A 27491-nucleotide genomic window follows, 5' to 3' on the forward strand; every position below is an offset into this window, starting at 1 on the left:
TCTTAATGATTTAGAAATCATATCACAATTAATCCTCTAAAGGTCATCTTAGTGCATTGTTATGACTAAGAAGAGGAGTCATGAATTGTTGAAATGGTTAGATCAGGAAGATGAGTCATACTTCGTTCCAAAACAATTCTTAGAATCATACTCCAAGATTGTAACTTGAGTGACATATCTTAAAGAAAGGTTTAAAACACTTGTCAAATGTAAGAGTAAAAGTGTCCTACTCTTGTACATTTGAAATTGGTAAGTTTTGATGTTTTGGATAAAACAAAGACCAACTAAGGCCAATTGTGTGAAGTGTTTGTCTTGATAAAGAATCCGCACTATCTCTTGAATATTTGGCAAGATAGTCTTATATGTCAAGAGGATAGTGGGAGTCTTAAAGATCCTAAAAAGAATTTCAAGAACTAATCAAGAATAAAACCTGAGGTTCTTCACTAGCACACGACTTGAGGTTTATAACCTATCATGTTGACATATTCTGTGCCCATTCCAGTTAAAGTTGGCTTTGCATAGGAGTTCTGAAAGTTCTCAATTGGTTGCATAACAACTTGGAAGCAATGGCAGGCCCTATACTGCCAGGTGGCAAGAAGTTAAGATTGCATAAGTTCAGTCCATATGAGTTTGGATTTGTCATTATCCTTGTCTTGTGACTATGGTTTTGACGATTCACATGGATAAGAACACATACACCATATAATCTAAGGGTCATAAGGTTTCTCTCCGATTCATGAAAATGATGGTGAGGAAACACTTCCACCAATTAGATTTGAAGCAGATGGCAAAAGGTCTAAACAATTGAGATTATGATTACGGCATCCCTTTTCATAGTTCTGAAATTGTTTAGACACACATGCATGCTATCTAAGGAAAGGTGTATGGGTTTGATAAAGTTTTATCAAAGCATCACGTATCAGAAATATGAACTTTGGTAAGAAAGTCAATAAAGTATTGATTTCTAGAAGTCCAGCTGATTTCTGAGTACATGTCAAAGCTAGTGGGAGCATAAGTGTTATGCTAATAATCATCATGTTAGTGGGATCATGATAATTATTGTTAGTATTGCAAGTTAGCAATGTTAATTATAGAAAACAAAAGTTTCAATTCGTGAGGCTGCAGGGATTGAAAAAGTTGTTTTGCTATAATTAAGGGAGAGGATATACTTCATTTCAGTTCTAAAGGCTTAGATTGAGACCTTAATCATCTTTAGTCAAGAATATATATATATATATATATATATATATATATATATATATATATATATATATATATATATATATATGAATTTCATGTTGTATTGGTTCAACTTAAGGAAATTCTATATATTGCGTTCTCAAAATTCGATTATGATTACGACATCCCTCTTCATAGTTAAATTTTGAAAACATGGCAAATAAAAATATTGTAGCAAAAGACTGGTCTAGAATAATGTCTTTATGTGAGACACCATGAATCGTGTACCATTTGCTTTGGGTACAGGATCGATTGCATGTGCTATAATATTTGTCATTTCTAAATTTTTCCAAATGTCCAGAGGCATTAAGAAGGGAAAAGGTCTAGAATTTGATATGACTAAAATGATTAAGCAATTGTCGAGGACCATATTGACATATTCTGAAAAGAGGCAGCTCTTGTTCAGAAGTGATAGTCAAAATGAGAATATGGAGTTGTCTCCATAGGTGGAAATTATCTGTGTAAGATTAGAAAACCTAATGCAAGAAGCATGTTCAAAGCAATGTACTTTGAATATGAGACTTAGTTTCCATGGAGTTGAACTCCATTGGAATACCTTATAATGACTGTTGACAAGTCTTTGTGACTTTGTCCATATTCATTACAGGAGGGTCAGTGCATATAAGTTTAAATTCTAAACAGATTTCGATAAATGATAGGAATTTGAAATTCTCACATTTTTCAATAAGGATTTGGGAGTGTGAAATTAGAATAATTGAAATTATGTTCAATTGGTTTATTTCACAAAGTAAGGATCATAGACACACATAGAGTGCATACTTGGTGTATGGCAAAGCTAATGTTTAGAAAAACATAGTGTACATGCTTGGAGCATAGGACAACTAGTGTTTTTAATTCAGGTATAAAGTTGATAAAACCGCAACAATGAAATAATGAGTAATCAGTATGGTGATAAATAAAAGTGGTATATTTATATTCATAGGGTTTGATACCATATTTGATTCATTTATTCTTTTGTTTCATTTTGCATGTTTTGACTTCCAGAATAAACTAGTTCATTCTTCCTGAATGACTAAGTTATTCAAACTATCTACAGTCGGTCATATGTTGGAAGTAGATATGAATCAAGACTGTCATGGGTTGGCTTGTAGAGGTCTAAGATGTTGGACAAAGCGGTGCTACAACACTCATGAGTGCTCATAAGTTCTGAGTATTGGATTCAACCTGCGCTCATTTGAATCACTTCATGGATTTTATCACGAGTGATCATGAGACGATAATATCTTATATTCTTCAAACCTAGAGATATAAGTTGTTACTATGAGTTGGTTATACATTGATTGCACGAAACGCATTTGGTAACTCGATGTTATAAAACGTGCCTTTGTGTATGCTTCAACAAGTAGTAGAACAAGCCATATGAGTCGAAGTTTATCCATTCCTTTTACCATCGGGATAAAAGCGATATCTGTGGGCCCCTCGATGATTTAGCGATGACACATGTGAGTGCTTGGCCAAGCCAGGACTGATTTGATTTGTTTAATCAGTCAGTCATCATAAATTGAAAATCTGGAAACAACAAATGGACAGAGAGAATGATTATAATCCATGTCTCAGTCCATATGATATCTAGAATGGAGGAATATATGATCCCTTATCTAATGGACGCGTCATTGATTTGTTCAGAGTTCGACAGCGGCTTTAAGAGCTATGATTGCTAGTCGGGTTATGAAGTCGTACTTGCAATAATCGTTTTAGACTTATCCAAGTGGGAGAGTGTTGGATTAGATGTCTAAGCCCATAACTATTATTGGTATGTACTTGACCCGAGAGTAGCATGGTCCATTTGGGTTGCATATCATCAGGACAATTTGTTAGGATGGACTTTTGAGAGGAGGTTATTTATGGTTTATTAATATATTATAAGTTATAATATATTAATATGAAATCATATGTTTTAATTAGTATCGATCAAGAATTAATTTGGAATTAATTTAGTGATCAAAAGAGACTAATTAAATCTATGGGGACTAATTATGATAATTAGTTATATTTATATGTGTTGGGCTTATGATCCATGTTGGACTTATGATCCATGTTGGACCAAGTTTATGTATGGATACATAAAGAGTTGGGCCACATGAACCATGGATCATAAAACCCATGGGTATGGATTATGGGTTATACCCATGACCCTTGGAATCCTACATATAAATAGGTTACTCCATAGCCAAAATCACCACTTCTTTTCTTAGAGAAATATGGAGGTGTTTTGGTGCATGGAATTCTCTCTCAAGAGCCACCTTTTTCCTAGGTGTGTTGTGATTCCATTTGAGGCATTTCATACTATTGGTGCTAAGCTCTTAAGGCCAAATACATCAAGACTTCAAGCCACATAAAATGTATGTTTCCCTAACTAATATATTATATGGTTTATGTCAAATGCATGCTAGTTATAGGTTTAATGCCTTGGAAACCATTTGCATGTATAATAGAGAAAACATAGATCTAAGGTATTTAGGGTTGTATGTGCACCATAGGATGTTGTAGTATACTAAAACCCAACACTTGATCATGAGACGAACAGACTCATTGTAGGATGAGTGATCTTCGAAAATGGCCCTGAAATTTCTGGATGCAATGGATGGAGATTGGATTGCTTCTTTGAGATGCTTGATTTCACCATTTTGAGAAAAAATTTGAAGAACTTGCAGAAAAGCTTTAATAGCAAGAGGGTGAGATCGCCAAAGAGAGTTTAGAAAGCGTAAAGATTTCTTGGGGAGGGAAAAAAGGTTTATATAGTAGCGGATCTCAAAAGTTTATTGTTTTAACCCTATATGAGGCAGTGAAAGATAAAAACCCTTGAGTTTTTATATTTAAAAATTAAGGACAACCACAAATAAGATTAAAGAAAAGTAAATCTTTAATGTTTTGGTTTTCCAAAAATGTAGCATTTAATGACGTGTTAGGCCCAATATCACAATTCTGAAGATCGTGTGGTGAGGGGCGAAAATCCGTTGAATAAAAGTGGAATTTGTAACGAATTTGACATCTTGGGGCAAGAGGGATTAGACAGTTAAGGAAAAAGCTTTCTAAAGGATTTCTTTTATTGGGAAACTGTTTTATTTGGTATCAAACCCAAAATAGGTCTGATAAAAGGATTATTTGAAAAAGAAGAACTGAAACGGTGATGTGCTATACAAAGAATTTTTTTTTGGGAATGTTTTTTTTAAATGAAGGATCATTAAATAGCACACAAAGTTCTTTAGAATTTATGAAGTAGTTGAAGATTCATTCAATACAACTGAGGATTGAACGACCATTACGGATTGGATCATCATTGCGGATAGATTCGTCGTTGTGGTGGATGATTAGAAGACTGTAGTAGAAGGAACTGAGAGAAACACTTGAGCAAAATCAGAAATAACAAACAATAAGGACCCTTGAAATATAGGTATGATATATGGTTGTGGTAGACAAGGTATACTGAAACCATGTATGATAGATATATTTAGCTAGGACCACAACCCAGACCAGAAGTAGTCTGTGGTACCTATTAATTCAAAAAGAATTGCGGGTCTGGATTCATCATTCCTAACATTTGTAAGAAACTATTGAGTTTTGTAGAGTCAAGCGCTTTTGTGAATACATCAGCAATCTCTTCATGAGTGTTAACACAAATTAGTTCAATGTTACCTTTTAAGATGTGGGCTTTGATGAAGTGATACCGCAGTTCAATATGTTTTGTCTTAGAGTGATGAATAGGATTGTGGGAAATCGCTATAGCACTCTCATAGTCACAGTAAATTGGTATCCGCAGCATCCTATATCCGTAGTCCATAAGTTGAGGGTTGTTGAAGATAAACCTCTTCTTTCAATTCATTATTAAGGAAGGCACTCTTTACATCCATTTGATGTACTTTGATGTTCTTGTGAGCAGTATACACTAAGAAAATGCATATAGCCTCCATCTTGGTTACGGGGGTGTATGTTCCATCATAATCAACACCTTCAAGTTGAATATACCCCTTAGCGACTAGTCTCGCTTTGTTTCTGACGACCACACCAGATTCATCTAATTTATTCTTGTACACCCATCTTGTTCCAACAATAGTGTGACCTTTTGGCTTCGGAACGAGTTGCCATACTTTGTTTCTTTCAAATTATGCCGGTTCCTCTTGTATTGCGGATATCCAGCCGGGCTCCATTAAGGCTTCTTTGATAGTTCTGGGCTCGACGGAGGACATAAACGCTGCATAGTGATAGTGATCAGTTAAATCTTTGGAGGAACGAGATTGACTACCTGCAGATGGATTTCCGATGATTTGACCCGGTGGGTGGTCCTTCGTCCATACATGAAGACGGGGTTGCAGATGGTCAGCGGCTGCGGTGGAGGGAATGTCTTCAATATATGAAGACTCTGCGGCAAAAGAGGGCAGTTCCCCCTGGACTTGTGAGCAGCCCGCATAATTGTGTTGAATTGGGGAAGTGGGATCAGAATTTACTTGAGCATTTGAGAGAAGTTCCCCTGGATTACGGATGGGAGTTCCCCCTGAATTGCAGATGGGAGTTCCCCCTGAACCTGAGAAGGTTCCCCCTGGATTGTTGAGAGAGTGATAACCCTTGGATTGGTTTCCGTGTCAATGTTCTCTATATCTTCAATGTATGAGTCTGAGGAAACATTTGATGGGAGAGTAATACTGCGGATAGGGACCGGGGTTGCTTCCTCTGGAACTGGAACCTCGATGGTTGTCATCTGATTTGGAGTGGAGTTTTCCCCCTCAACCGGCGAGGTGGAAGTATTGAGTGACACATCATCGGATAGTGTAGGACCAGAAACTTCGGCATGCTGCTGTTGAGCTTTCGGAGACGCAAGAACTTCGGAGAGTTGAGCAGTCTCTACGGGGTCAAAAAGATCATCATAGTTTATTTCAACTATGTTTAGGGGACCCGAGGAGGCTGGGATATCACCTTCCAGGATTGCTTTTGTTTAATTTGAAGGGGCAGTGTTGCGGACGTAATAGTCATCGAATTTGACGTTGAAGCTTTCAACTATTAGTCTTGTGCGTCTGATGAGAACCCTATAGGCTACCTTGTTTGTTGAGTAGCCAAGGAAAATGCCTTCATCCGACTTCGGTACAAATTTGTTAAGATGATCCTTGTTGTTGATCACAAAACATCTACACCCAAAGATGTGAAAGAAACAGACATTTGGTTTGCAGTTGTTGAGGCCCTCATATGGAGTTTTGTTGAGACGCTTACAGATAATGCTTCGGTTTTGGACAAAACATGATGTGGCCACTGCTTCGGCCCAGAAGTAGAGAGGAAGGTTCGCAAAGTTGAGCATAGATCTGGCTGCTTCTACCGGAGTTCGATTTCTTTGCTCTACTACTCCATTTTGCTGGGGTGTGTAAGGAGCTGAGAAATTATGACTAATACCTTTCGAAACCAAGAAATTGTTTAGAGATGATTAGTGAACTCGGTTCCATTATGACTTCGGATGCGGCGCTCTGATAGCAATTGTAGAGACCGAATTTTATACGAACGGTGGATGCAGAAGAAATATCACGAGATTTATCGTGTATCAAAATATAAAAATATGAAGAACATGATGAGAATTCTTAGAAAGATAAGAAGGAAAGAGAGATAAAATATTATTCCATGAAGAACATTGGTAGGAGAGATAAACTCTCCCTAGGTGGAGAGAACCCACCAATTCTCTCTCTTTAGAATTACATTGTAAGAAAGATGCATACTAAGAAATAACCATCTCTCCCTTTATATATGAAGGAGAGACAAATACACCAACAGTGCAATAAAGGGAAAAATTCAACCTAACTACCACTCATTATTTGTAGAGGATTTCCATGCTCCAACATTCTCTCCCTAAATGCTTACAAATGATGAGAGATACAATAAGTGATACAAGGATATAATACAATAATCCGACAAGCAAGTATGGTAATAAAATGAAAAATAAGAAGAACCAAATGCTGAAATGTCTCTGAAACTCTGAAGTGTGTGTGAGGTCTGAAATTGGCCATGAATCTCTAAACAATGAAGGTCTTCCGCTTCAAAGCACCACCAATGGAGTAGAAAAAAATAAGATCCAAATCTTCAAACCAGTCATAATCACCGGAAGAAGAAGATCACCATGAACAAGTAGAAGATCCAATAATAAAACACTTCGGCTTCAGAAAGTCTGAAAAACATCTCGAGTTCTCGAATCATAATACACCAAGATTCTTCAAAGAATAACCTGCTAAAAATGTGAAGCATCCATAAAATGAAGTCCAGATAAAAATAATGTGAGTCCAAAGACATGGTCCGACAATGCCAAAAATTTGATCCAAGGATCAAAAATAAGTGCCACGTCACATCGCCAAAATAATCTTCGTCTTCAACATATCAGGAATCCAAACTCGAAAAATCATAAGATCTGAACCGGATGCAAATACAAAATCATCCTGTGGTAGAGTCCGAATAATAAATAATCTGAATCGGAAAACATCGAGTAATGCCAAAAATTTGGTCCGTAAAGACCAAAAATAAGTGCCACATCGCATCACTAAATAAATAATCGTCTTCAGAAGTCTTCAAAAATCCAAACTCAAACAATCATAAGAACCAAATCTGGATGATATTGTCTCCCTATTTTTGATAACCAATAACCGGATATCAAAAATCAACAAAATCATCGAATGGAGCGTGTCGGATACCAAGAGCTAAGAGAGCTCTCCCTAGATGTATGAAGGGTCTCAATAAGACATGAGAAATAGAGTAAAGGAGATACTCTGTGGTCATGAGAAGATGAGTGATATAGTTGCTGAAGCTGCATGAACAAATACCATAGAACGAAGAATCACTGCATGAAAAATATCTCTGTTATGCCGAAAATATACCAAAATACCCAAACTGCGGTGCCGGAACCCTCGAAGTGGTCTTCAATAGAAAATAAAGTCCACATGCTCAAGATACATGATTCGTCAACCAAAGATCAAGAGCGGCAAGTCATAATATCCCATAAAGTGAAGAATACGAAACAACTTTGTTGATCAATCGCCGTTGCGGTGCAAGCATCACAAAGAATAATATGAAGTCCGACTGCGGTATGAAGTATTCTTCCAAAATAATCGGCATGAAGTAAACTAATGTGACAATCCAATGTTCGGTTGTGGCAAAAATTGGTGTAAAAAAATTAGTTTTAAAAAATATAATTGGTTTAAATTAAATAAAAAAATTGGCTAAATAAAAAATTGGTGTTAAAAAAAATTGGTTTAAAAAAAATAATTGGTTAAATAAAAATAAATGTTGTTAAAAAAATAATTAAAAAAAATAAATAATAAAAAAAAAGGCTGAAAAAAAGATGAAGTTAAAAAAAATAAGAAGGCTAAAAAAAGGAAAGGGGTTGATGAGAGGGGAGGAGAAAAAAAAAGAGTAGGAAAGGAGGGTGGGGAGGAGGAAGAAGGAAGAAGAGAGGGGAGGAGGGAGGCTGATCGAAGGTTGCTGATGGATGAAGAGGGAGGTTACGGTTGAAGAAGGGTGGGTTGCAGATGGAAGGGAGGGGCACCGAAGTCAGGGTAAGGTGCCGACAAAGTAGCTGCGGATGAAACACTGACTGCGGTATGCGAAGAAGGTGATTGCGGTCCGAACTACGGATAGCAGCTGCGGTGTGAGACATGTGAATGAGGTACGCGAGGATTGTAGAAGGGAACGCATGCGGACCGAGATTGCGGTCCGAGGCTGCGGTCCGAGCCAAGAAGAAAAGCAGATTCGAAGATGAGGTTCTGGATAAGAAGAGAGGCTTAGGTCCTCGGATTTAGACTAAGAGGACTACGGTACATAGGCCTGAGAGGGGATGTGGTACCAAGGCTAAGAAGGGCTACGGGGAGGCTTCTTAGGACGCTCCGGTAGGCAGTTTTTGGTTGCGTTTCAGGAGTTCGTGAAGGGCTGAACAGATGACGAAAAATGCCTTTTTTCATCAAAAAATGATGCCAAAAAGGTCATTTATTCATATTTTAATAAGGAAATCTTTTATAAAGCATTTTGAGTCAAAAATTGGTATTGTGAAGGCAAAAAGAGGAGTATGCAGGTGGGTTTAAGGGAAAAAAGGTGATGGGAAGGGACAATGTCACATGGTTTTGTCTTTTTGAAGGAGTAAATAGTGGAGTACTCTTTACCCAAAAGAGTAAAAAGGACAAAATTCTTTATACAAACATATTACGTCCATTTTTTCTTCACATTAAAGATCCACAACAAGAATAAAGAGGGATAAAGTCTTCATACCTGAAGAAGATTTACAAGCTGTTGGGTAAAAAAGAACACCACTTCAAAGAAGATAAGCCCATTAATTTGTGTCTTCTCATTTCCAGGAACAAAATAACCCATGGAACAATTTCTTCAACATTTTGGAGACCACAAAAATAATTTCTTCTCCCTTTTTTTTCTTCATTTCTTCAACAAAAAAAATACTAAGAACACCAAGAACATAAATTTCCAGCAGTGAATTTGAGTGAGCAGCTGCAACATAATTATTCTACTAAGTAAGAATCACCCCAGAAAAATAGAAAACTTATCAGAAATTTTCGGTTTGAACCCAAAAATTCTTGCAAAAACACGAAAAACTTCAAGATAATCACCGAATGGGAGTCGTTCCCTTGAACTAGTCGATTAAACCTTCAAGGTACGGCTCTGATACCCATTGTTGAGAGGAAAAATTGAGTAACACACTTGAACAAACGTTAGAACAAGTAATAATGCGGAATTAAGTTTAACTCAGAGGATCATAAAGCTCAACAATAATAAGTTACAATTAGATAGTTAGATTATTAAGTGCGGAAATATAAGGAAATATAAATGACAACAAGTATTATATCAAGAAGACACTTAAGCTGATTCTTAACAAGGATTACAGTCAACCCAAGTTAGTAAATGAGATCAAACTTAGTGATTAAGTCAAAGCTGACTTGCTCCGAAGAGATATTATAATCTTCATATAACAGTTTAGTTGATGATGATCTTTGAGGATGAGAAAGTAAGAGAGAATAAGTAGAATATGAAATTCAAGATAGAGATAATTGAGAGATGTATATCATTCAGAAAATGAGAGCTCTATTTATAGAGTCTCGAGGATTACATAGTTAAATCTGTCTCAGGTGGCCATGCAAGGCACACTAGGTAAAGAAATGTAAAGACATAAGATAACAGATAAAACTAAAACTAAGATAAAAGACTGATGACATTGACTGCAGATGTGGTTCTTGATTGCGGTTGAGATCTTAATTGCGGATTAGGAGATGGCTTCGGATTTGTTAAGTTTAAGAGGGTCACTTTTATGCTTCAACACACCGAATGTTTACCCCTTGCATCAGCTTTAAGTTGGAGTAAAGAATTGAGTTTCCGGTTCAGAATCTTGAACTGTTCCCAAACATCAGCATTTGATCGGGAATATTCTCCTCCTCAAGATTAAATTCTATGTCAGCAAACGAACCTACAAAACCTCCATCATCTGTTTCATCATCATTAGTTGTTCTGGGTTCTTTGGTGGATTGGGATTGAAACAAAGATGTAATTGGTTGTTGCATGATGTTATCGAATGTAGGAGAATGAGTTACAGTAGAGATAGTGGAATGAAATGGTGGTAGAGAATGGTAGCATCAATGGTAGAAGTTTCGAAAGTTGATGAAAGAATAATATTCTGAGTACCTTGATGTTGATTATGTTGGGCTTCACTATTCGACACTCCATCACCAATGCTGACATTTGTGTCCATATGGGATATGTTCACAGGGATGCCTGAAGTTTGAACCTCCTTAGTAACTGACTTGGTTTGTGAAACTTCAGGTGGTATGACTGTTGTCTGCTTAGGAGTGGATTTCTTCGCAGGATCACCTTGATTAGTGGTTGTGTCCACATTAGATGCTTTCATAAAAACACCAGAATTCCTCGTTGCTGATGGATTACCCAAAATATAATCTCCAAAAGGAGATTCAGGAAGAATTTCCTCATCCATTGAATCATCTTGAATGATTAACCTCATCTGCTTCTTTTGTTTCTTGGAGATCGTCTTAGCCATATCCTCAGCATGCCTTTTCTTCGATTGTGGAGAAAATGGTGTGGGTATTTCACGAATTACAACAGTCTTTCGACCAATTTGAGGCTTTCTAACAAATGTTGGCAAAAAACTTGATGATCTTTCAAGAGAATTGCGAGGTTTGTGAGCCATTTTCTTGGTCTCTTTAATACTTCTGATTTCGAAGGTACCACCTCCTTCGAAGGAATTACAGTTTCTTTAACTACAGGCTTTGAACTTTTCTTCGAAGATTGTTCTCCTTCAACAACTTTCTTTGGAGACTTAGCCACTTTTGCAACTGATCTGACATTCAAAGGACTAGGCTGAGCATCCTTCTTAGATCCTCTTCGCTTCTTTGAAGGACCTTCTGCTGTCTTTGGTAACAAAACCCTAGTCTCAACAGACATATTGATCTATTGCAAATAAGTCCCCAGAACATGATTCAAAGGATCAACCTTTTTCAACATCGAATCTGGAATTCGAGCAACATTTGGAAATATATCAACATTATCTTCAACTGTTTTGGGAAAATGATACAAAGAAAACTCAGCAGTTTCTTCGTCATCAGGCACTTAAATACCTTTCTTCTCATAAACAAACTGAAGTATTAGACTCCAATACCTAATAAACGAAATCCCATCCTTGGAATTCGTATTCCCAATACTCTTTACAAATTCATCCCATAGTTGAGTAGCATAACCCACTTGTAAATCGTAATAAATTCCAGCCACCATCGCATAAACCTCCAAACGTGCTTTATCCAACCCCACACTGCGACCTGTCAAACACCTAAGATAGATTCCAAACGGGAGGTTCCAGATACAAGGAAACCCTGATTTCTTGAACTTGCTAATCTTGGTGAGAATAGGTTGGTAACCCATCTCATTGAACATGTGAATCACCTGCTCATTCGTAAAGAGTTTTTTCGACAATAGGTTCAGAATTGGGTATGTTCAAAATTTGGGCAAAGAGTTTTTTCGACAATCTGAATTTATTATCATTCACCAGTTGAAAACGTGACAATTTTGCATCGTTTTGCTGCATGTTGCTGTAGAACTAGCAAGAGATAACCATGAAAGAGGAACAACAAACGAATTGAACATGACAATCAATAGTACAGAACTCTTAAGGGCAACAATGAGCATCTGTAAATCCTCTAGATAAACACTTTCATCGCCTTGAACATGATATTTTGTGCTTTGGATCGTCATAAGAGGTTGAGAAGAAACATCATCACTAGTTTGTGATTGATGAGCAGCCATTGTTAGGGTTTATGAAAGAACTTGAGGAAAAGAGAGAAAAAGATCATAAATCGTCTGAGAATCGTATTGTGAGCATAAAATTGGAATGAAATCCCCAATTCCCTTTTTATATGTATGTGCAATTTGAATTCCAAACGGTTGTCATTAATAGCTTGCCATGATTTCCTTGAAAATCGTACCAGTAGCCGTAAAACACGCCATGTCAGGAAAAGTGATGAGTACTTTTGCCTAGAAAATCGCATAGTAACCAAACCGTCACATCAGATGTGTTTTCGAAAGTACCCAGTGGATAAGGACCAAAAATATTCGGCATGGAGGTCGGGCTCTTTCACTTTTGGATTTAAAAGTGAAGTAATGTGCCAGAGTTGCGAAATCTTCATCCTGAGTTGGTATTACTTAGAACCTCAAGGATTTCGTGAGTGCAATGTGTGCCAAGAAAAAGATAAGAAGCAAAATAATTTTTTTTTTAATCTGTGATGTCGAAGATAAAATTTCGACATAAAGACGGTTAGATCCCAGGAAAAGATCATTTCGCTAATTATCAAGAGAGATAATCAACAACTTGTGTGGTTTCCTGTGAAATACAATCGAATACTTTTTAAGAAGTATCGAAGGGCATCTTTTGATAAGGCTTCATGGGTGGTTGAAAATTTCAATACATGTCACAACAAAACATAAGTGTGAGAATTTGTAAGCGAAATTACTTGTTTGACCAGTGTAGTCAGTGACAAGTATGTTTTGGAAGAATTTATCAAGTAATAAGGAAGTAGAAAGATACTCACACTGAAATCATATTCCAGAAATTAAAATTATTCTTGGATCTTGTTGGGTAAAAATGTCGTGGGTTTCAAACATTTTAGCAAGACCACGCAAAGAGAAAGAATATGATTTGGAGTATGGAAAAACTGGTACTGAAACAAATGTTTCGTTAAATTCTGGAACAAAGTTCCCCGTCAATTCCTTATAGGTTTCGAAATATTGGTTTTCACTTTCATCACAGTTTCATGAATCCAGATCGTTAACACAGAATGTTTACATACCTATAACCTGGTTGGTTTATACTAGAGATGTCTTGGGTATGTGTCTTTGTGTGTGATCGTGAAAGAAATTTGAGATGAAAAAGATTGGTTTAAGAATCGAATGTACCTCTGCTATATATGGACCAAGCAGTTAACTCTTAACTCCGATGAGAAGAGTAAGGTAGCTCAGGAACGAATGTGAATACAGCCTGATTGGGAAGGAATCCTCAGGATGAGAAACCCATTAAGGCTTCAAAACACATTGTGTTATGGAGGCTTGGGTCGACATGCTATATCATGCTTCTAGGGACATCTTAACTAGTACAAAGTTTCGAAAGTATACCTTTCCCTAAAGCAGCAAGCATGAGGCATGAAAAATCTTCACTAAAAGCTACATAAGGAAAAATTAAAGAAACAAACATATTTTTGGATTTTTGATTTTGACTGAAAAATTACAAAAATAAGAATATATTTTTCATATTTTTGAATTTTGAAAAAGATAGAAAAAAATGAAAAATCTTTTTTTTTTTGTTTTTGATTTGAAAAGAAAAATAACAAACATAACAAGAAATGTACCTAAGCTGCGACTTAGGTAATTATCAAAAGTAGCACATAATTTTTCAAACCAATGTGCATGATGTCGAAAGCGAAGCATGTCAAAGCGTTGAGTGTGAACAGTAACCGGTGAATCATGAACAGTAACTGCTGAATCGACATTTTTCCTCCTCTTGTCGTTCCATCGAAATTAGTCCTCGAACTGAATTTGCATCAATCATTCCTAACCCATTCAATATTCTTACAAAAACTTTTTCATCTAATGGATTTGTAAATATATCAGCAAGCTAATTAGTTGTCTTTACAAAATGTACTTCAATATTGCCATCTTCAATGTGATCTTTGATAAAACGATAACAAAGAGCAATATGCTTTGTTTTCGATAGTTGCACAAGATTGTGACAAATACGAATGACACTTTATGAATCACAATACAACGAAATTTTCTTCGTGTGGATTGCATAATCACGCAATTGACTTTGAATCCATATGATTTGAGAAGTACAAGCTGCAACAGCTACATATTATGCTTCTGCTGTGGAAATTCAAACACAAGTTTGTTTCTTCGATTGTCAGCTCACAAGCTTCCCATCCAATAGTTGACATCCACCACTTGTGCTTTTTCGATCAAGCTGACACCCACCTAGGACAATTTCACACAGAAAACATAATATCAGGTCGACTAGCCGTAAGGTATAGTAACGAACCTATCATGCTTCGATACAATGCGAGATCAATAGCTGGTTTATCCAAAGAAGGACTTAGTCTTGTTCCAACTGCCATTAGTACCCGCAATTTTTAACTATTCGTCATGCCAAACTTCTCAAGCAGATTTCGTGTATATTTTTCATGATTGATAAAAATTCCTTCTCTGCTTTGACGAATAATTAATCCAAGAAAATTATTTGTCTTGCCTATGATGCTCATCTCAAATTGACTTTTCATCATGTTCTCAAATTCTCTAGACAACTGAGGATTAGTAGAACCAAAAACAATATCATCGACATAAATTTGAACAAGCATTAAATGATTCCCGACTTTCTTTCGAAAGAATGTGGGATCAACAGATCCTTGTTTAAATTTCGAAGATTTTAAGAAATTAGTAAGAGTGGCATACCAGGCACATGGAGCTTGTTTAAGACCATAAACAACTTTGTCTAAAACATAACAATGATCAGCGTATTGAGAAGTAAAAAAACCTGGTGGTTGTTCAACTTAATCTATTTCTTCGAGAACTCCATTGAGAAAAGCACACTTCACATCCATTTGATAAACATCGAAATCCTTATGAGCTGCAGAGGCTAAAAATATTCGAACAACCTCGAGTCTTGCGACAGGCGCAAAGGTTTCTTCGTAATCAATTCCTTCTTGTTGCGAATATCCTTTAACTACAAGCCCAACCTTATTTCGAAGAATGTTTCCTTCTTTATCAGTTTTATTTTTAAAAATCCATTTTAGCCACTATTCGTCATGCCAAACTTCTCAAGCAGATTTCGTGTATATTTTTCATGATTGATAAAAATTTCTTCTCTGCTTTGACGAATATTTAATCCAAGAAAATTATTTGTCTTGCCTATGATGCTCATCTCAAATTGACTTTTCATCATGTTCTCAAATTCTCTAGACAATTGAGGATTAGTAGAACCAAAAATAATATCATCGACATAAATTTGAACAAACATTAAATGATCCCCAACTTTCTTTCGAAAGAATGTGGGATCAACACATCTTTTGGTTTAGGAACTAGATGCCAAACTTTATTTCTTTCAAATTCAGCCAACTCAGATTGCATAGAAACAATCCAATCAGGATCTTCCATAGCAATCTTGACAGTTTTTAATTCAATTTTCGAAATAAATACATTGAACATGCAAAATTCTTGATTAATATTTAGTACCTCATTTTTAGCACAAAGTTGAGCTCTAGTAAAACTCCATCTTCAGGATTACCAAGAACTTGTTCCTTTAGATGATTTCGTGTCCAGTTTTCCAAAGGTGGATATGCAGGATCAAACTTTATTGGTGCATCTTCGAATGTTTCATCATTCTCTGAACCTACAATAAACACATTATCAGTTGTATCATAAAAAATTTCGGTTTGATTATTTGAAATATTTGGTTGATTTCATTTTGCTCCCCCTCGACAAAATTATCTTCGGGATGCTCCACCTCGACATCAGCATTCATTCTCCCACTCTCCCCCTCGAAAGTATGCTTCCCCTCAACATGAGTAGTCGAATTCAAGTGTTCCCCATCCACTTGATCAGTTTGTAGAACTGGCAGACTTTCGTTATTAACTGGAGAATTTGATGTTGAGTTTAAATCTGCATCATCCTGAGTAATTGTCGAATCATCAGTACGCTTTGATGCTTCAGAAACTCGATTATCATCAGCATGAATTTCAGCATCAACAGCCCCGTCAAGAACACCAAATATTAAATCATAATCAAAATCTAAAAAAATTAAACTTTGAGATTCATCATTTGATTCATTAAGAATTGGCATTTGTTCGAAAGATTTTTCAACTCTTTTAATATGATATTCATCGAAAGTAAGATTGAACGTTTCTTCAATTTTCCATGTTCATTTATTCAACACCCTGTATGCAACTAAATTATGTGAATAACCCAAAAATATTCCTTCATCAGCCTTAGACTGAAATTTCGAAAGATTATCCTTGAGATTCATAATGAAACACATGTACCTAAAAACATGAAAAAATTTCACATTAGGCTTACGGTTATTTAAGATTTCATATGGAGTGACGTTGAAACGACGACGAATAAACGATCTGTTTTGAGTAAAACATGCAGTTGAGACTGCTTCAACCCAAAAATGTTGAGGAAGATTCGCATATGTTAGCATTGTTCTTGCAGCTTCGCAAAGTGAATGGTTTCGCCTTTCGGCAACACCATTATTTGAAATTCCTTTGTCTGTTAAAAATGAATCAAGGACGTTATTCTTAAATTCTAAGCCGTTGTCAATCTTGATCCTTCGAACCTTTTTCTTTAAGCTTGTTTCAGTATGTTTGATAAAGTCGATCATTGCTTGAGCCGTTTCAGATTTTTACCTGAGAAAATATACCCAAGTAAACCGTGAAAATTCATCAACAATAACCATAATGTACCGTTTCTTGTTGATTGTTTCAACAGTCGATGGTTCACAGAGGTCAATATGAAGAAGTTCAAGCGGTTCGAAAATTTTCGAATCATTGACAACTGGATGACCTTATCTATGTTGCTTTCCCAACTTACAAGCTGCACGTAAAGTATCATTATCAAACTTTAAGACAGGTAAACCACGAACAAGATCACTTACCACCAACTTATTGAGATTTCAACAGTTCAAATGAGAATGTCTTCGATGCCAAAGCGAGCTGATATCTAAGGAAGATTTCGAAAGTAGACATACTGAGGGTACACCAACAATTGGTTTTAAGTCTAGTGTGAACATATCGCCTTGTCTTTTGGATTTCAACAATATCTCTTTTGTGTCAATGTTCGAAATGACACTGCCTCCTTCATTAAACACCACTTAATTACCAGTACCCACAACAAGTTGCGAAACACTAATCAAGTTATATTGAAGACCTTCGACATACGCTACCCTATTCACTATGAATTTTCCATTCGTTACTTTACAATACCCTTTGACTTGACACTTCTGATTGTTGCCAAATTTCACTACTCTAGCATTCTCAAACTTTCGATAATCATGCAAGTTTTCTTTCTTTCCAGTCATGTTACGAGAGCAACCACTATCAACGTACCATTTTTCATCATATTTCTCATCACTCAAAACCTGCAATCAATAAGAATTTAGGTCCCCAATGCTGTTTGGGTCCTTGGTGATTAGATTTGAAAACATTGTGAAATGAAGATCCTAAGACCCAGTTACGAACTTTTGATTTGAGACTATTAATTAGGTCCACTTCATTAGTTAAAGGAACAGAAATGTAATTATTCATAGGTTTCGAGTTTCCACAAACTATCGCCTTTTGCTTCTCAGAACATTTCTCATTCACCTTTGTTTTCGAAATAGGCCTCCACTGTTTGCTTGTGTGTTGCGAATCTATCGAAGAAGAACTTCCATTCAAAGATTCTTTCAAATACTTCTCATAAGCTTCCTTGATTTATTGTTGAGAAAACTTCGTTGATTGAAATGATTTTCATTTTCCTTCAAGACAATGATTAATGTTTTTCACATCTGAATATCCTTTTACATACGAACTTTGGAAAATTGTTTCGCAACAGGTTTTGGAAAATTTGGTTGTTTTGGTGTGAAATTCACTTTTCTTTTATTGTTGATTTCATCAAAATTTTGAGTTGAAACCTTTTGTTAAGAAACATGATTTTGATAATTCTTCAAATTATTCGAAAATCGACTTTGTTTTGAAATATTATTTTGTTTCGAAAATCTTTTGTGATGATTTGTATATGAATTCCTTGTTGATTGATGATTTGCAAATTTCTTTTCATTTGATGTTTGATTATTGGTTTGAAAAGATGATTTTGACCTTTGAAAGTTAGTTTTCGAAAACCCAAGTTGTGGTTTCTTTTGAGACATGACTTCTTTAGTTAGAGCGGGATTTTTCTTGTTTTTAATATTTTTTGAAAAAGACGTCTGAACTGATTTAGACTTTTTCAGTTCAGGTGATTTATTTAGCAAAATAATTGATTTCTTTCGAGACTCAATAACTTACCAAAACGTTTTCTTTCTTGCTTGCCTCTTTGAAATTCAACTTTCTTTCGAAATCTTTTCAATTTTTTCCTTAAACTCTTGATAATTAATCTTGACATTTTTGAAAACATTTTCAACTTGTTTTGGAACCTCATTTAAATTTTCAGATTTTTCAACACATTTTCTTTGTGGTTTTTGTCTTTGAAAGATTTAAGAATTCTTTGTGAGATTATTTTCAACAGTGCTTTGATTTGCAAAAAAATCCTTCTTTCGACGCTTTCTTGTTATACTATTCAACCAATTTGTTAAATTCAGGTTTAATTTTATCACCATTTCCTATAATGACAAAAACCTGATTCGAAAAGGTAACATCATCTGTGCACTTGAAGTTTGGATGGACAATTGTATTTGTTTCAAGATAATGTGGACATTTTTCTTTCATTATCTTGTTGAATTTCTCAGTTTCATCAAAGACTTGATCAATGACAACTCTTGGAGTTTCCTTTGCTACATCATCATGTTTTGTGGTTTCTTTCGACACATCATCATCATCATCATCACTATCCGTTTGACTATCTTCGACAGTCACATGGCCAAGATCATGAACTTTCGAAGTTGAGGGTTGAGTAGTGTCAATTTTAACCTTAGAATCATTACATTTTTCTTTGCCATTAGCCATTGATGTGACGTTAATGACAGACAACTGAGAACAATCGATAACTTCCTCCTCCTCGATTTCACTAATACCATCAGAATCATCTTCGATATCAGCGAATTAGATTGACAGTTAGATTTCGAATTCTCAGTCCTTTTCAAAATCTTTATCTGTTCATCTTTAGTCAAAGCATCATTTACAATATCTACTAATTCATCAGCACTCAGACATTCTTCAATTTTAAAAACACCATAAGCATATCTATTATCTAGTACTCTATCAAATTCAGCAATGGTTTATTCACAATCATAGGAAATAGAGTCAATTTTTTCCCTTTCGAATACCAAAAAGGGCAAAAGTTTCCTATGTTGGTCCTTGCTAATATCTGAAGAATGATGTAATGCTGTTAATTTTCCATACAATCTTTTGGCAGAGTTACAGTATACATTTCGCCATTTTAACAACATTTTAACATCTGCACTCAGTCTATCCCTATCACACATCAAAATAGTTATTTGCTATTTTTATTTTCTTCGAATCCAACATCTTCTGAGTTTCTAAGAGTTGTGTGTTTGACTTCTTAGCATCATTACTAGCAGAAATAAGTTGATCATTAACGTAAGTAATTGCTGCATCAAACTCAAATAGAATTGAATCATATGCACTAGAGGGAATATTTAAAGATTGTAAAAGAGAATGTACCTGAGAAGTCATTAGTGATTTGTTCGAAGATGTCGAAACAAAGCATTTTCCACTTATTTTCTCTTCTTCTTCATCCTCATGCATAGAAAACATCCCTCCATGGGTAGGATTTCGAGCTTCTTCATCATCTGAGCCAGATGACCAAATCTGGTATGTACCTTCGTCTTCATCCATACCTTTGGCCACCAGTGATAAACCTTTCGCTTTTGCACGAACCTCTTTCAGTTTTTCGACATAGTAAGCCTCATCTTTGATCTTACTTTTCTTCACATCCCTCTTTCTCAGCATACAATCATTTGCCATATGATTCGCTCCATTACAATAATGGCAGTTGAATCCCGAGTCTCCATTTAGCTTTTTCTCCTTCTTCTCCTCATCAACACGAACTTCCTTCTTTTCCATATTCTTCTCTTCATTCACAATCTTCATAGCGAAGTTTCATTTTCCATCAGTTGTTTTTTACTTTGCATTAAACGTCTTCTTGAAGAACTTATTTACTCGATTGTTAGAGTAAAATGCTACGACTTCGTCATCCGAATTGACAATGAGACCTTCATCCTCATAATTCTCATTCTCCACACTTTCTTTCTCAGCTTCTCTCCCTAAAATCTTCAATATAACAGATATTGGACCACCAATTCTGATTTTATACTCTTCAGCTATTTCATTTACTTCAGCTTCATGAGTTTTCAACAAATTGTAAAGATCAAGGTGAAATAATCAAAACTTTATTGAGTCTTCACCATCAGACTAACATTCCTCCATTCTTTGCGATGCCCCATTATAAATGTGAGATTAAAATCCATAGTTGACCTGGTGATTCCATATCGATTGCACTTGTATCTGAGCTCGTTCAGATGATCATAGTACAGTTCAATGGATTCACCTTCTTTCTGTTTAAACTCTCTTAATTCCACTAGACAACGTTTCACTGAATTGATTTTGGTCTTCTCACTACCTTGATACTTTTCTTTCAAAGTATCCCAAATTTCTTTGGCAGTTCTACAGCTACGTACATAATTGTACACAACTGCAGGAAGAGCGCCTCTTAATTCACGCATACACTTCTTCTCGTTCTTCAACAATATCTCAGATTGTTCATTTACATTTTGATTTGTTGATGATGTTCCAATGCTCTGAACAGCAGCAGGAGGACGAACATCACCGAGAATACAGTTCCAGAGTTTTTCATCGATACCGTTCAAGTAGTCGTGCATACGATCAACCCATTGAACATAGAATTCAGGAATCAGCATAGGAATATTGGTTGGAGAACCAAGCAGATGAGAATAGGACGTCATTGTGTTCATGTTGAAATTCGCCATCGATGTAGGGACAGAGTTTTAGAAAAGCTTCAGGAATTTGAAATTTTATGGATGATTTTTTCAGAAATCAAAAATCGAACCTCGATTATACAACCTAATCACAGAATCGAATCACAACTTAAGATCTAAGAAGATTTTCAGAATAAAAAATGTGGAAACTTTTGAATCTAGAACGAGACTCAAAATACTTTTGACACGAATGAAAACCAGATCATTGCAGAATGATTCCTGCTCTGATACCAAATGTAGTGGTTACGTAATCGAGTATGAATTATAGAATCAAAATCATATGAAAACAATGAACACAATATCTAAATAATATATGTTTGGCTCGATTAAGCTTTCAATGAGTACAGAGTGTTTAGATAATTACATCAAAAGTTCTTTTTTAACTCTAGTACTGATCAACTATTTATAGGGAACTAGAAAGCATACAAAAAATATAAGGGACTAGACTTGAAAAGCTTCGACACTAAAGTACCCTTATAATGTTACATACTCACGAAACTATCCCTTCACCGTCGACACCTCACAACCAATTTCGACATCAACAAATATGCTAACCTGCTCTCAAAGTTACATGACTTTTTGCGCACTTATTTTTTAGCCTAATGGTTAACGTAATTAAGGATGAAACTTTTGAATATATTAATATATATCGGGTGGTTACAAGGTTGTCCTTATCACATTCTTACGTCTTATTGTTAACTGTTAACGGTTTTTGGTGACTTATTGTCTGGGTGGTCACATCCTCTCCCCCGTTAAAATAAATTTGATCTTGAAATTTAGCGTGTAGTCAGGGAGTTCTCGAATAAATGGGGATACTTGCTCCTCATTTAATCTTCGCGCACCCACATGTACTTTGTGTTGAGTCCAAGGGAGTGCGTCATTTGGCTTAGTGTTCGGTCCATTAGTATTCTCGGTCTGGGCCTGTCCAGCCATGATATGTTTAGGGTTTAGTATATATATAGTGCATGCGTGCATTATGTAAACAACGCTATTGATAATTATTCTACTTATCGTATTGTAACCCTAGCCTATCTCTACAGTAGCAATTCACATTGAATTCTTCTGAGATAGAGCATATTAATCATTCGACACACGTTTGATTCATCTTTGTGTTCATTGTTTTCTATTCTTGTCATTATATTTTATTATCTGTTTGAATATATCAATCTAAGAGAATTTTATTCTCATCAATTGGTATCAGAGCAGGAGACTGTGTAATATATACGCATCTCTTCTGTTGGAAGAACGATTCTTAGGGTTTCCGCTTTTATCGAATATGTAGGAGCCGTCATCTCTTCATTGACGCTGTTCCTTGCTTTTGATAAAACCCTAATTCAATATTTACAAGTCTGATTCTTAGCAGATATCTAAAAAGATCATCATGTCTCTTGACGATTCACAAACCAATCCGATCAATATCTCCAACAGCATTGGATCCAAAACTAGAATCCCTATTCTTTACACTCAAGATTATGAAGTTTGGACGCATCACTTTGAAGACTACGTCGTTCGTTCTGAAGACAATGGTTATCTTATTTGGGAAGCAATAACATTGGGTCCTTTTGTTCATTCTGGAACAAATAGAACCATAAAGACTCAAAAGTAGTACAATCAACTCTTAACTGACGTGGAGAAAATTCCTCAAAACGAAAAAGAAAAGTTGTTGTGCAATATTAAAGCCATGAGAATGATAAGATTCGCTTTGCAGTCCGATACCTTTTGTCTGGTAAGCCCATGCACCACAGCAAAAGAGATCCGAGATAGACTAAAATAGTTGTATTCAACTGATGAAGACCTGGAACATTCCATCCAAACTCTATTGATTTCTGAGTTCGGTGCTTTCCAACAAAATCCAGATGTAAAACTTATTCAGGCTTTCGATCGTTTCAACCATCTTATGAGCAAGATGATCAAGCACGGTATTGAAAGAAGAGTGATCGAACAGAAGGTCACATTTGTGAATGGTTTAAGACCGAAAATGATGGCTGTGGCATCAACTGTGAAGGCCCATGAGCAATTTAAGACCTATTCATTGGCAAAGATGGTGGGTATTCTCTAGTCTCATGAAAGTGTTGTTTCAAAAGAAGTGAAAGTAGTGTCTGGTATGGGATCCTTGCCCTTCTCTCTAAGGCGAAGAATGTGGCAGAAGATGAAGAGGAATCAGAGATGTCAGAATACGATCTGACAAGCGAAGAGTATACGATGATGGTTTCCAACCCAAAGAGGTTTGCTCGCAAAAAGTTCCCTGTTGCCAAGAACCGAAACTGGCAGGGAAGCTACAGCTCAGATAAGGCGAAATAGGATAACAAAAGCAATCCTTTGAATGAAGAAGAGAAGAAGGAGAGCAAACTGGTGGGAGACTCCCGATACGATTGCAACTTCTGCCATAGCAAAAACCACTTTTCCGAAGACTGCATGTTAAGAAAGCTATTAGAAAAGAAGGAGGGTGAAGATGATGAAGCATATCATATGCGTAAGCTGGAGGAGATAAAGAAGAAGAAAGCTACTAACAATTCTATGAATTCTTTGATTGTGCAGGAGAATGTTGTTTATGACGAGTTCGTTGGTGTGGAGGTCTGGTCTACAGTCTCTGAAGATGAAGAGGTATGTAAACCCATGCATGACAGAGCTTTCATGGCGAAAGAAGGAAGTATTGAGTTCGCTGGGAGATACTTGATGGTAACAGCTGGAGTGTCACAGATGAGGGGCTACAAAACCGAAGGTGAGCATGAAGAGGCGAATCAGAATGAAGATAAGTGTTTTGCAGCCAAGCCTGTGAGCGAAAGGATCAACGATTGCGATCAGTTGATTAACAAGGTACAATCAATACTCGAATAACTTAAAATACCTGTAAGAAACTATGAAAAGGAATTAAACGAATTAAAATTCAAAATTTCTAGTTTAAGTGGAAGTCTAATGCAACCACGCCTCACAAACGCTAACCCAACCGATCAACTTAGTAAGGTGACATCTAAGAGTGAGGAGCGAAGGATGTGGATCGAGAAGACGGAGTTAGATTTAGTGAGAACGAGAGACGAGTTGATTTATTTACAACGTGACAATTTGAAGTTTTTAAAACAAAGGAATATTTTTTGTATAGCTAAACGTCTTTACACTAATCTTACTCAGTTGCATTTGAATTGTGATATTGGAAAAAAGGTTCACAAAATGATTTTGCCATTTCTTGAATTTAAGGAGGATGAAGTTGATGTAGATTGCTATAATTGTGAATCTATTGTATCATCAGATGAGGTTTCAGATGCTTACAGGATTGGTCTAGACAAAATTGAGTCCTTTATAAAGTCCAAACACCATAAGGACATGCTTAGGAATTTTCTGGACGAAAATGAAAAATTGAATGTGGAGAATACTTCTGAATTTGATGAGGACGGTGATATGAGTGAAATTTCTGAATGTGATGGGGTTGACTCCTCTGAATTCATCAAAAGCGAACCTGAACCAGTAAGACCTCTCATATCTGAAAACTTGGTTGCTTTCGCTCGAATGTCCAAGAACAAATCCAAAGTCCTTAAGGAAAAGGCAGTGGTATACAAAAAGATGCAAACTGTACCTAATCAAGTCTATGCCACCACTGGAGTTACCAAGAAGCAAACTGTTGAGCTAACTTCTTTGGTAGATGAAGACAATGCTGATGGGTGTGATAACTTTTTCTGGTCAGCTCCCATTAACAATGCAGACGAAATAGTAGGTCTGTGAGAGCAAACCTCATGGAGAGTCAAGAGTAGATATGTGGCTGAACCTCTCAACAAGCCTTCAAGATTTGATAAGCCAAGTACAAGTGGTACTAAAGAAATTCAAGGCGAAACGGAAAAGGCATCTGGAGAATCATCTCCAGGCGAAGCTTGTGAAGAAAAACGTAAACCAAAGGAAAAAATTCACAAATCTCAAAAACAGCTTGCTGAGCAAACACGTCAAAGGAATAGAAGGTACCAAAAGAATCTCAAAGAGAGAAAGCAGTTTTGGAATTCTCAAAACGCTAATCACGTTCACAAGGTATCGAATCCACAGGAGAAAGTACTACCTCAGTCAAACAAAGGTCCATGTACTCACTGTCTGTCTTGCAGCCAAACAAACCGAAGAAATAGTTTAGGTGCTATATCAAGCAGCAATAAGAACCGAAAGCCCATCTTCGGTCCTAAAGTCAACCAACAACCGAAGCCGAACCAAGTCAAGAATATCAAACAAAAGGGAAAGCTAGTCTCGCATCCTGAAGTTCATACCAAAAAGAAATTAGCTAACCCTAAGAATCTAAAGAAAAGCCTAAATGAAAATCAAAGCAAAAATAAAACGTCAGCTTCAAATAAACCAAAGCTGGACAACAACAAAATCAAAGTTTTTACCATCAAAAGAAAAGATGAAACCAAGTTAATAAAAAGAACATATTTGGTTGATCTTTCTGTTGCTATTCCCTGTCCTGTAAAAGGCTCACAAGGACCCATGAAACTTTGGGTTCCTAAATCTGCTTAAATTTTGCAAGTTATTACGAGCAGTTTGACGATGAATGGTACATTGATAGTGGCTGCTCATGTCACATGACAGGAAGGAGGGAAGAGCTAAGGGAGTTTAAGTCCCGTAAGGATGGTGGATGTGTCAAATACGGGAATAATTCTTACGGCATGATCAAAGGCTATGGAATGATCACAAACGGAGAATTCTCAATCAGGAAGGTTGCATATGTTGAAGGATTACAGCACAATCTCATCAGGGTTTCACAACTGGTCGTAGGAACTGGCTTGAAAGTTTCATTCGATGATGAAGGTTCTGAGATTGTCGAAAAGAAGACGAAGACTGTCCTGTTGAAATGCAAGCGAAAAGGAGAGATGTATCCTCTAAATCTTAACCCGATTTGAGGAAATCCAACTATATCCTTTTGTTCAAAAGCACACTCTGACGAAAGTTGGCTCTGGCACCGAAGGCTCTCACATCTCAACTTTAAAGATATCAATAGTTGGTTATTGGTGATCATGTACGAGGACTTCCCCTTCTAATATTTGATTAGGAACACTTGCGCGTTGCATGCGAAATGGGAAAGCAAAGCCGAAAGAGTCATCCCACACGTGTTAACACAAAGATTATTGAACCACTTGAACTTCTACACATCAACTTGTGCGGTCCTTCAGCAATCGAAAGCATCGGTGGTAGTAAATACATCTTGGTTATTATAGATGACTTTTCATGTTTCACTTGGGTTTTCTTTCTCAAACATAAATTAGAGGCGACTCCTAAGCTCAAAGCGTTTATAAAGCAAGTGGAACTTCAACTGCGGAAGGTGGTTAGAAACATCAGAAGTGACAACGGGCTGGAATTTAAAAATCAAGAGTTCGAAGAATTTCTTGTTGATAAAGGAGTATCTTACAATTTCTCGGCTCCCTACACTCCACAACAGAACGACATTGTTGAAAGGCAAAATTGCTCTTTGTGTGAAGCAGCTCGAACCATGCTTAGCTTCGTTTCCTTACCTCTGTATGTCTGGGCCGATGCAATAGCTGCTTCTTGCTATACCCAGAACTGATCCTTCCTCAACAAGCGCTTTTCTATCACTCCATACGACATCTTGAATAATCGCAAGCCTAATGTCAAGTTCTTCCATGTGTTGGATTCAAGGTGCTTTATTTTCAACTCCAAAGAGAATTGAAACAAATTCGATGTTAGGGCAGATGAAAGGATCTTCCTTGGTTACTCACTAACTTCAAAGGCATATAGGGTTCTAAATAAGCGATCAAAGAAAATTGAAGAAACCTATTATGTCACCTTTGATGATGATTACGTGAAGAAACTTCAATCAAATAAAGGACCAACAAAGGAAATCTTTCCAACATCAGGTCAAGTCGCGGTCCCAATTTTCAATCTATTTGAACAATTCATATTGCTCTTTGATGAACCAGAGAGAGCAATAAATTCTGAGACAAAGGCAGCTGACAAAAAGATCAACAACTTGAAGAAAGTAATAGATGAAGCAGCAAAAGAAATGGAAAGTGAACATCAAGAACCA

Source organism: Lactuca virosa, chromosome 7 (genome assembly GCF_052849685.1).
Source record: "Lactuca virosa cultivar CGN04683 chromosome 7, Lactuca_virosa_CGN04683_v6, whole genome shotgun sequence".
In the NCBI taxonomy this organism is placed as follows: Eukaryota; Viridiplantae; Streptophyta; class Magnoliopsida; order Asterales; family Asteraceae; genus Lactuca; species Lactuca virosa.